Source organism: Sphaerodactylus townsendi, linkage group LG16 (genome assembly GCF_021028975.2).
Source record: "Sphaerodactylus townsendi isolate TG3544 linkage group LG16, MPM_Stown_v2.3, whole genome shotgun sequence".
Lineage (NCBI taxonomy): Eukaryota > Metazoa > Chordata > Lepidosauria > Squamata > Sphaerodactylidae > Sphaerodactylus > Sphaerodactylus townsendi.
Genome location: NC_059440.1, coordinates 1,610,188 through 1,622,568, shown reverse-complemented (window position 1 = coordinate 1,622,568; position 12,381 = coordinate 1,610,188). Strand labels below are relative to the sequence as shown.

Genomic DNA, 12,381 nt, shown 5'->3' with positions numbered 1-12,381 from the left:
CNCCCTCTAAATCGGCCTGATCGTGGATTTCGACGCCTTCGCATCTCAAGAAATGAGCGGAGTCGTCCAAACGTGCACAGGAGTGTGTCTGTCTACCTGAAAGGTGCCGCCGGACCCCCGTTCAATTCTCCCCCTGGAGACTTTGCGGCGAGCTCAGCCTAAACGCCACCAAAACAACCCCTCCCCTTGGTCCACTGTCGTTCCCAGGGGCGGCCGGGATGCCGGGAAAGCCCTCCCCCCGTGGATGAGTCCCCGGCATCTGGCGCCCAGAGGTAGACTGCCTGCGGACAGGGAGGCTTCACATTCTCTCCAGGCTGATGACTCCCCTCCCGCCGCCACTCACCTGCCGGCTCGCCCGGGTTGCCCCCTCCCTTCCGCTGCCACGGCGACAGCCGCCGCGCCGCCCTAAAAGCGCACGCGCAGAGGTAGGCTCGCTTTGCATCCTGGGAGAGGTAGTTGTTATGGCCAGAGTGCAAAAGGCTGGGCGGGGGGATTGAGGGAATGTTTTGCAGCTGTGCCTACGAAGCTGTCACGCGGCCTTCACGTGTAGAAACACACGTACGAACGTCTAAGTAGGTGCACAAGGACAGAAGCGGGGAAGGCGAGAAGAGGGCAAGGCGGGGAAAGAGCACGGAACTAACTGCCGCCCCGCCCCGCCCCGCCCCCTCTCCTCCCGCTTGCTTCGGCCTGCTTCGACCCATTCACTGTGGTTGCTAAGCAACCCTTACAGCGGCAGCCACATAGCCCGCCCCAGAACAGTGTGGTATCGCGAGACTTGGCGGCGGCGGCGGGGGGTCCTTGGCGCTTCCTGTTGGGAAGTCTCTCGCGTCTGTTCCGGAGGTTGGTGGCGCTGCCGCCGCGCCCTCCACCTGCCAATCCAGAAGCGTTTACTGTTATCCTTATTATTATTAGTTGATTTCAGAGCTGCCAGATCTTTAGCTGGCTGTTGGCCTTTGGCCTAGGAAGTTGTAACGTATCAGCGGATCGTTGTAACGTATCCTAGGAAGTTGTAACGTATCGTGTGGATCCCAGCAGGGCTGCCTTCTGAATCTGACAGATATTAATTTTGCTGATTTGAAGATGTTTCAAGCAGGGGCAAAGCCTAGTGCACGCATGGGCCCTGCACCCCTGCCACACCCCCGTAGGGATGCACGCCAGGTGCATCCAGGCCCCATTGGCGCTGTGCCACTGGTTTCAAATGCTGCCCTGGTGTTTTTGGGATGGCATCCAGCGTGCCGATTACCACTGGGACGACCTCAGCTGGTTTGTGCCATAGACGCTGAAGCTCGATTTTCAAATCGCGTTATCTAGTGACCTTCTCGTGTTCTTTTTCAATGACCCTGCTGTCACCGGGGACTGCTATGTCGATGATGTTCACTTTCTTGTCCTCGATCACGGTGATGTCTGGTGTATTGTGTTTCAACACTTTGTCCATTTGGATTCAAAAGTCCCACAGGACCTTGACCTTCTCATTTTCCAGTACTTTCTCTGGACAATGTTCCCACCAGTTCTTAGCTGATCTCATGTTGTCTCTGTTTGTATTCAGTCTGGGCAATCTTTGCTCAGTGATATTCAAATCCTGCTAGTGTTGTTTCCACAGTTTGTACATACGCTTCAAGTATCCTCTTTTTCCTGGCTTTGATTTGTAGTAACAAGCCATGGTGGCATGATTTCCTTACACACTATACTTCTTTCTTTTTGATGGTTGGTCCACTTGTCAACACATGTCCAGGGAGCTCAGCATGCGACACAGCCCTTGTTAACCCGCATGTCAACTGATGCAATATGGAATTATTTTTCATTTGTATCACCATATTGTATGGATTGGTGGACACTCTTAGTCTGGTTTCTCAATTGAGAATTGTCTGGCTTGGGAGACCCTTCTGGTAATATGCCTCCAGCATAGCTCTCAACATCATTGAAGCATGCAAGCCCCTTCCCCACCACAAGGATGGTGCTCACATCATAGGTTGTAGCCCATCAGGCAAAAGGAGGGAAATAGTATCAGCATCCCTGGGAATGTCATTCATTACATCTGATTTTTACAAGTTACCACCTTCTACATCTTGCATTTCAGTGCTACAGGATCTTGCTGCTTATAATTTTATTTCATAAACCCAGGTGTGAATATCTATCTGCTCGGTTGTCAACCTTTGGGGGGAGGGGTCTGGAGAGCTACTGGAATCACAACTGATCTCCCGACTATAAACGTCCATTCCCCTGGAGAAAATGACAGTTTCAGGGTATGGACTGTACAGCATCACATCCCGAATGAGCTCCCTCCCCTCCACAAACTTGGTCCTTCCCAGGATTCATTCCCCAAATTTCCAGGAATGTCCTGTGGGACTGGCTGAAATGCCTTATAATTGTATTTGATACTAAGGAATATTAAGTTTGTATGAACCAAAGATTTCTAAGAATCAAAATGGGGTTTCTGTATAGAGACCAGCAGGCCTGCATGTTAGCAGATGGTCAAACTGCACGTAGTAGTAATGCAGGCAGGCAAAGATAGATATCTTTAAGATCTTGTCAATAAGGGCCAATGTAACAGAAGACATACTTTATAACTTTGTTAAATTTAGCTATAGGGGATAGCTATATGAATAAACAGAATTATAAAAGAGATCAGAGGATAGAATAGAAATGAATGTGATTAGTTAAATGGAAAAAGTATTTTTCTATATATTGTTAAATGAACACAGAGATAATGAGAGATTCATATATTACTTGCATTTTACTATAATTCTACTGTATTAGAATCGAATGGTATAATTGTTAGAATCAATGTTTGTATAATCTGTTAAAGTAAAAACATTTCAAACTGGGAAAAGGGAAGTTTTATGATTCTAGGGAATGTATGTAAAATATTTATACCTTGGAGAGGTATCTCTCTCTGGGAGCAAACTCAGGAATGCAGAGAACTAGTAATCTGATTGAAAACAAGGAAAGATAGACTTCAGTTTATGGTTCTTTCTGCATATGGGCAGAGGGATGCGAGCAAACAGTATGCAGCATGTATGTAACAGAAGGAATCAGACACGTAGCAGAAAGAAGCAAACTATCCAATGGGATTTTAAGGTTCATGCGTATAGCACGTGAAAGGGGTATGGATCTTATGGGATATGTTTACAAGCAGGGACGTAGGTATAGATTTTTATGGGGGGGTCAGGGTGGGGCCACACCCTCACCGGCCCCTAGGGCATGGCCATGCCTCCCCAAGCCCCGTCCCCGGCCTAGCGCTTATAAAAGCAGCTCTCCAAGGCCGGGGATGGCAGACTCCCCCACCCTGCCCTTCCCTGCCCCCCACCAGCTGGGCTCCCAGCCGGCAGCTGGCAGTTCCTTCTGCCCTCCCCTCTGGGCAGAGGCATAGAGGGAAAATGGAGCCTAGTGCAAAATCTGAGTTTTGCGCGCACGCACACGCGCACACACACACACACACCCCGGGCAGCCGCTGTGATGCTGGAATCCACCCCCAAACAGCATCACTTGCAATGGTGTTTAAACTAGAGAGCCCAAATTCTCCTTTTAAATCCACCTTAAAGGGAGAATCTGGGGTCCCCAGTTAAACAACATTGAAAGTGATGCTGTTTGGGGGTGGATTATCCCCCACCGTGAAACAGCATCACTTTCAATGTGGCGTAGTGGTTAAGAGCAGGTGCATTCTAATCTGGAGGAACCGGGTTTGATTCCCTGCTCTGCCACTTGAGCTGTGGAGGCTTATCTGGGGAATTCAGATTAGCCTGTGCACTCCCACACACGCCAGCTGGGTGACCTTGAGCTAGTCACAGCTTTTCAGAGCTCTCTCAGCCCCACCCACCTCACAGGGTGTTTGTTGTGAGGGAGCAAGGGCAAGGAGATTGTAAGCCCCTTTGAGTCTCCTACAGGAGAGAAAGGGAGGATATAAATCCAAACTCTTCTTCTTCTAAACTGAGGACCTCATATTCTCCCTTTAAATCCATGCCGAAGGGGCTGGATTTAAAAGGAGAATCTGGGGAAATTTGGGGGGTGCCTGCTGTCAGGGGTGCAATTATTAAGCTAGCAGTACCAAACTTTTAGGGTATCTTTAGGAGACTCTCCTAATGATACCACCCAGGTTTGGTGAAGTTTGGTTCAGGGTGTTCAAAGTTATGGACCCTCAAAAGTGTAGCCCCCATCTCCTATATACTTGCAATTGTAGGTTCCGGTTTGACTGGGAGTAGCAGCTTGTTTTCTACACTCCGCGTCTCACATTCCAGATAAGCAAATTTCAATAATACTTAAATGCATTAACCAGAGTGAATGGTCTCTAGTTTCTTGTAACAACTAAAGAAACAAATTAAGACTCCGAAACGCAAACGCTGAAGTAATTACTATGAGCTGTAAAAAATGCAGGAGAGATAACGAGGACCACAATGCATTTAAAGCCAAGCAATTAAGAATTGACGAATTCTATCCTGCACAAATAGAGTCAATAAATCGTTACAGAGCCCTGCAGACAGAGGAGGTAGAGGAGGAAGTGAAAACCCCCCCAGCCTCACAATTTGTAAGCTTGGGAACGGATAAAAGCAAAACGAACAAAAATCCAAATAGTGGGGAGAGAAACACCATGAACAACCTCCCAGCAGCAAATGAACAGGCTGAGTACGTCAAGTTACTACTTCTCACAGCTGAGATGGTAGAAAAAATATTCAGAGAAATACAAACTATAAATTATAAAATAGATAAGATCCTTAAGAGCAAAACTCATAAGGAAACCCCAAGAAATGAACAGACAATTCTAAAAACCAGCAAAAATGTCAAGGCAAGGAGACTAACTTTTAATGAGATAGAAAAACCCTCACAATTAATCCTAGTTCCAAACAAGGTCTGTTTGGAGATCTGCAAATACAGAGGCTTATCAGTGCCCTGGAATGATAAACAGCAGGCCAGAAATCATCTGAGAGAGCTATTGAGAGGAAAAATTAAACATCTAGATTTAAAGGCGGTAGAAACTCTCCAAAATTACAGCCAATGGAAAAGAATAATTTTGACTTTTTACTCTGATTATATTCCCTCAACCTTAATGAAAATGTGCAACCAGTTAGAAAGGAAAATGATCTTCCCAAGACGTATATTTAATAATACACTCACATGGCCATTGATATCTAAGGCTGGCATAATGGCTAAGCCCATGGCAAAATTTAACAGTATAAATAAAGCAAGAAAGGACTGCAATAATATTGAAGCAGAGACATCAATGGCAGAAATGGAAGATAATTTTCAGTTTCTGGAAAACAATTTTAAAATATCCTATTTGGCATTACCAACTGCAGAACAGGAGGATATCATAAGAAGAATGGAGATCCTCGAACAAGAATTAACGCTATGCAGGAAGCAAGTACCAAAAGAACACAAAAAAAAGAGAAGAGGGTGAAAATCTACTAATACACCTGAGTACAGAAGGAGTTAACACCACGATTGAATGCATGGAGGCACAGAACCATCACCATAATGAAGAACAAAACTTACTAATCTTTTCCCCACCTCTAGTCACAAAATCACAAACAAAGGCGAAAGTAGAGGAAGGAAATTCTCCCACGCCAAGGGGGGGACACCATACAACTCAAGGTCAAAAGAAGGAAATCAGATGTGAAATGGAGATTGATCCTCCTGCCCTTAGAAATTTGACAAGGGAAAAGGAGAAAGGGAAATCATGGAAGCAGGAAATAATGGAGCTAGAATATGGAAATATAAAATTTAAAAAAACGCTAAGATATATTGATGAAAATAAAGGAACTGGATCGGACCATGAGGAAAAGAAAACTCAAGAAGGAAAACAGCCAAAAAACAATGGTTGTATCTTCACGGACAAGACAGGTCTGCTAAATTTGATCATGAGTGATTCCAGGCAAGAACAGATATCTGTGCAAGCAGAAATGCAGAATGAAATAATAGAATTAATTCAAGATGAACACAACGCACACATCTCTACAGCCAAACCAAGAAATGAACTATCAACTAAATGACTACAGCAGAGGCATGCAAACCACTTGAGGAACGGCTACATCCAACTTATTTCATGGAATGTAGCAGGGTGGATGAGATGCATCACATCCTGTTCCACTCTTCAAACATGATTATGATATCATTATTTTACAAGAAACGTGGATGGCTCAGCCTCTTGAACTTGATGGCTATCAGAGCTATAATCTAGGAGCAACACCAGGAGTAGGTCCTGGGAGACTGAAAGGAGGCTTGAGTATATTGATAGCCACCGCCCTAAAAGCCAAATGCTATTCAAAGCCAGGCCTACCTCATTTAGTGATGTCTGTTCAGGTATCATGGAGAGAGACCAGTTTGATCATTATAAATGTTTACTTTCCACCAGCAGTAAGGAAGCTCCAGCTAGAGCAAAAATGGAATGCTTTGGATCAATATGTAACACAAATTTCATTGGAATGCCCAGAGGCCTTAATTTTAATAGCGGGAGATTTAAATGCTCGCTTAGGCCCGAATGATTCCTTTCTAGCAACAAAATATCATGCAGCTTCTGGAGAATGGGGGGGAGTTAGGAAATTATAGAGCTCCCCACACATCACAGTTTTCAAGACCAAAAGGCAAATTACATGGCCTCCCTCTTGGCCAAAATGGCACGCTGAAAAAAAGGTCTTCCAGATACTGGGTAATGGCCGATGCGGAAAATGACCACCCTGGTGAAATGACTTTTATGGCAGGCAACAGAGCCAGTACAATTGATTACATTCTTGTGTGCAACTCCTTACTTCCATGTGTGCAAGAATTTCATGTGCTCCCCTACTTGGAGGGAGATCACCTTCCTCTCAGTTTAAAAATTAGTCTAAGAACAACACAGACACATATTACCAATTGCTACAGATCACAGCTGTCCTTTGTAGGCAGACGAATTAGATGGTCTGGGGAAACTGATCTTGAGTTTAAAAAAATTTTAACATCAGAAATGCTACAGAAGAGCGCCACTGTTTTCTCCACTGCCAAAGACACCTTGGATCCCATGGATTTTTATGAGGAACTGATAAGACTCATAACTACAAGGTTAATAGACTATAAGGAAGATGGCCTCATACAGAATCATAAGAAAAGACAAAACAAACCATGGTTTGACAAGGAATGTGCTCAGAAAAAAAAGGGCAATTGAACCAGCAATATAGAAAGCTAAGGAACAGTTCACCCGACAAAAGAACGGAAGCCCAGCTAAGCACTCCTAGATCACAAAAAAAGTATAAACAAACACTCGCTAAGAAAAAAACCCAATATACTAGAAAAATATGGGAAGATTTGATACAAGCGACTAAGCAGAAAAATCAATCTTTGTTCTGGAAACTCATCCAAAAGCGGAAGCAAAGGACACCGATCCAACTTGAAATGTATATACCACCTAATAAATGGACTAGGAAGTTCTTCCCAAAGGCTATATATTGACGGTATAGAAGAGCCACCACTACATGAGGACTTTTTAACAAACATTCAGACATGGCCTGCAGTCAATTCAAAGAGGAAATAAAAAAAAGAAAGACCATATTAACATGGGCTGAAAGCGAGGGAAAGCCCTGGCTTAAGATGAATTGACAGAAGTCCTAAAAGGGAACATTGATTGAGGTGGGCTCAATTTCCCTGGCCAGCGATATTCACCTACATTGATGACAGAGCGGGGACGGATCCCCAAAGATTGGGGAATGGCGATTACTGTTCCCCTACATAAAAAAGGTGATAAAAAAGATCCCAAAAACTACAGACCAATTAGCCTCCTTAGCGTATTAAGTAAGTTATACTCAAGTCATCTGCTGGAGAAAATAAACGACTGGCTGGAAAGAGAAGATCTAATAGATATAGTGCAAGCTGGCTTCAGAGAGGGACGCTCCACTACTGAGCATTCTCTAATTATACAACACCTGATTGAAAAATATGCTGCAAGTGGTCCAACATCCCTATTTGCAGCATTCATTGATCTGAAGTCCACTTTTGACTCCATCTCCAGACATAAGCTTTGGCAGAAATTAGAGGTATCTAGTATAGATAAAAGGCTTTACTTTTTGATACGTGCCCTGCATAACCAAGCAAAAATGAGAATTTGATGTAATCCTAAAGGACATCTCACTGACCCAATAAACATACACAAGGGTGTCAGGCAGGGATGCTTACTAGCTCCCACTCTATTCAACTTCTTTATAAATGGGATCACAAAACAACTGAAAAATATTGACAGCCACCCACCCAAGTTGGCCTCACAGCATCTGGCGATACTCTTATATGCGGATGATATTGTTCTCCTGTCCAGAACATCAGTAGGACTTAGAAGAGCTCTCCGGAACTTCACAGAGTACTGTGAAAAGGAAGAACTGGTCATAAATTTTTCCAAAACAAAAATTATGAAATTTGGCAGTGTGGGGCCAGAGCCGCGTTTCTGGTCCTACACAGCTGAGTTAGTTTTAAGAAAAACTAAGTTAGAAATAAGAGCAAAAGACATCTGACATTAGAAACAAACAGACAGTTTTTACTTAGCAGAATTTAGAACGTTACAGAAGGTTACAGAAGGTGAACTCCCCTGAGGGAGAGGCCCTGGTGCTCTCAAGTGAGAGACACGCCCCCTTTTGGGTGGCTCTCAAGTGAGAGTCACAGCCAGTAGAGGAAGAACCTTAATTTTTATAGTTGCAAAAACGTCACACAATCCATCCCCTTACGTTCCACGTATTATAATCCATACCCCTTTCACGTGCTACAAGCATGTACCTTTCAAAATCTTATTGGATAGATCTGGTCACATGAAGGCAGCCTGTATTCTAAGTATATTCTGTTACTCAAACACTACATGGTGTGAGCTCGTGGCCCTCTAGGCATATGCAAAGGGCTGCCATAAAACTAGCTTGCTGTCTTCAAGAATAACCTGTTTTGCTAAGTTTCTCCCAGAGAGAGCTATGTCCCTAGGGTATTGCAGGCTTGAATCTACATACATTCTTCTGGATCATAAAACTTTTCTGTTCCCCAGCATGAAATGATTCTAACATTTTAAAAGATTTTACAATGATTCTAAGACAATAGAATTATAGTAAAATACTAATACATGTGAATTTCTCCTTATCATTTATGTGTTCATTTAACTATATAGAAAAACACTTGTTGATTTAACTAATCACATTCTATTTCTAACCCAAAAACCAAAGTTATAAAATGCATTTGTCTTCTGTCACGTAGTAACCTGTAGTTACAAGATCCTAAAGATGTTATCTGTACCTGCCTGCATCTTTTGCTAGCAAGCTGGTAACATTCCTTTGACCTACTGCAAAACATGCAGGCTTTTGGTCACTTACACAGAAACTCCCATTTTGATTCTTTGCAATTCTTTGGTTCATTCACTTGATTAAATACAATTTTTATACACATTCTGATCCGTTCCCACAGCAGCAAAACTAAAAAGAGAACTTGGAATATAAAAGGCAACAAAATCGAACAAGTAAACATCTTCAAATATTTGGGAGTGGTAATACAATCTTCCGGATCCAACAGTGAGCATTTAAAATTAGTAACAGAAAGGGCTGAAAGAACCATGCATGCTGTGTGAAAATTCTTTTGCTCAAAGGGGGCTTTTTATGTCCCTGCAGCGCTAAAACTGTATCAGGCTAAAATTATTCCACAACTTATATATGGAGTATACTCAAATCAGTACATGACAAATATAAAGATCTTGGAGAGAACTCAAACGAAATTCTTAAGAGCTATCCTGCAAGTACCTCCAGGAGTGGCCAACGCCTTTTTAAGGCTAGAAGCTGGATTAATGAGGATAGAAGACAGAATCTTCCTGCAAACAGCCTATATCTATGGTTGAAGGCACATAGTAACCAAAAAGGATTATGGCCACTTATTGTCAGTGACTCTTTTCAACCTAGATGGCTCTGGGAAGTCAATGAGAAGGCAACAAGGATTTATCACTTCTTGACTTAAACAAGGGTTTATCACTTCTTGACTTAAAATCTCAACCCATATTTTCAGCAAAAAGCACTCTCAAGCAAAGGGTACAAGATATTGCCAGACAACAAGATTTGCACAAGTATCCAGATTTTACGCTAGAAGCATCCTGTAGATACATACAGTCACCAGCCCCATATATATCTAACATTGAAATACATACATTTAGAAGGGCATTTACCCTGGTGAGATGTGCATCACTCCCTTCTGCGATCCTAGAAGGGAGATGTAAGAAGATACCCAAAGAAAAGAGGATCTGCTTCTGTAATTTAGAAGAAATGGACACTACAGGCCACATCCTCCTTCGCTGCCCTCACTTCAGAGAAATAAGAGCCAAAATACTAGACCCAATATTAAATAACTTCAGGGGTTATCCAGAAAATGTATGTATAAGGAAGCTCCTGGAAGACAAAAATCCAAACTGATCTAGACTGGTTGCCAAATTTTGTACATTTGTTATAAAGAAACGCAGACCAGTGAGCAGGCAACTGATATTGTATTAGAGATAGATATATGAATATATGGCTCACAATCATTAATTATTAATATTATTACTATTATTATTTTAATCTAGGGTTGAACAAATGGGAGTGCAGACAGGCCGAAAGACAATAAGTAGGCAAGCCCATGCATATACGAATAATTTTAACTGGAGTGACTCATTTTAACACTAAGTTATGGATTGGATTCATTTTAACGCTAAGTTCTAGATTGGATTTATTTTAACGCTAAGTTATGGATTGGATTCATTTTAACGCTAAGTTCTAGATCGGATTTATTTTAACGCTAAGTTATGGACTGGATGTATTTTAACGCTAAGTTACCGTATGTATGGGACAAGTGAAACAAATTAGGCCTCAATGTCGATTTTAGGGTATTTCATATATTACAATTACACTGGGAATTACAAGGTTGAGAGTGTGTATAGAATTTGTTGATCCTTGACTGTAATTTGCTGTATAGAATTTGTCGGTCCCTGACTGTAATTTGCTGGTCTTTGACTGTAATAATAATAAATTGATTGATATTACCTTCCATTGGAAACAATGGGGGATGGGGCACCCCCTTTGGAAGTCCATAGCTTTGGACTCCCTGAACCAAACTTCACAAAACCTGGGTGATATCAGTAAGAGACTTTCCTGATGATACCTCCCAGGTTTGGTGAAATTTATTTCAGAATGTCCAAAGTTATGGACAATCAAAGGTGTAGCCCCCATCTTCTATTAGCTCCCATTGGAAACAATGGAGGATGGGTCACCCCTTTTGGGAGTCCATAGCTTTGGACCCCCTGGACCAAACTTCACAAAACCTGGCTGGTATCAATAAGAGACTCTCCTGATGATACCTGCCAGGTTTGGTGAAGTTTGGTTCAGGGGGTCCAAAGTTATGGACCCTCAAATGTGTAGCCCCCATCTTCTATTAGCTCCCATTGGAAACAATGGAGGATGGGGGCACCCCCTTTGGGAGGCCATAACTTTGGACCCCCTGAACCAAACCTCACCAAACCTGGGTAGTATCATCAGGAGATCCCCCCACACAATCCCTGAAAGTTTGGTGCTGCTAGCCTAAACAATGCACCCCTTGCAGGCCAAAAACCAAAAAATACTAAAAATGTTTTAAAAACCCACAAATGGGTGGGCGGAGCTTTGGACATGAATGCGGGGTTGAACCTGAGAACCCCCCCCCCCCCGCCTTACCTACGTCCTTATTTACAGGTATGATTGTATGACGTATGTATTCTTTGTATCTATAAAGACTAAGGTCTTTCGTATGGTGGGGGTGTCTCTTTCAAGAGCACCCAGAGTGTGCCTCTCCCTTGGGTCACCTTCTATATTCTGTTCAGTAAAACTTTGTTTGTTTCTGATATCTGATGCTTTTCTGGAGTTTGTTTCTAACCTATCTTTTCTCCAGACAGCTGTGCAGGCCGGACATGGGTTCTGGCCTCACAGTTTCGACCTGAAGTGGCAACTCTGCTCCCTCTCTTGCGAGGTCCCTCCTGCAGGCGTCTGCGGAAGCAAGCTCTGGTCTATGAAGCTGATGCTGAGGTAAAGTCTCCCGGGTCCTTCAATGCCCACAGGCCCCCACATGAAGTGTCTCCATGGACTTCGACAGACTTAGGAAGGTATTCTTGTTTGTACTTCAGCTCTAGAGCCTACTTTATATGCCTAATAAAGATGGTGGTTGTTGACTTAGGAAGGTGTAACTTTGCTACCGGTAGGATTGCATCGTTAAACCTAGTCAGGCGAATACATGCTAATATTTCAAAATAATTTAAAATATTGCTAATGTTATTACTCGGAGTTGTAAGTTTGAACTGCTTCACGAATGGGATTTTTTTTTAAATAGAGATTTTGTCTTCCCATATGGAGGCTCAGCCGAATCGACAGTGTTGACGATCTCGACGATCGATCGACCGCTCTGGTT

General features: G+C 43.0%; 2 protein-coding genes across 2 annotated transcripts in view; both read left to right on the top strand.

Annotated features, from left to right (window-relative positions):
- NLK (nemo like kinase) overlaps positions 1–12,381 on the top strand; it is a 543,928-nt gene that overhangs the window by 197,139 nt on the left and 334,408 nt on the right. The window lies entirely within an intron of this gene.
- TNFAIP1 (TNF alpha induced protein 1) overlaps positions 11,977–12,381 on the top strand; it is a 32,932-nt gene continuing 32,527 nt past the window's right edge. Inside the window, exon 1 of the mRNA XM_048518761.1 lies at positions 11,977–12,079. The gene's annotated coding sequence lies outside the window, so the exon portion shown is untranslated. The remainder of the gene's footprint in view (positions 12,080–12,381) is intronic.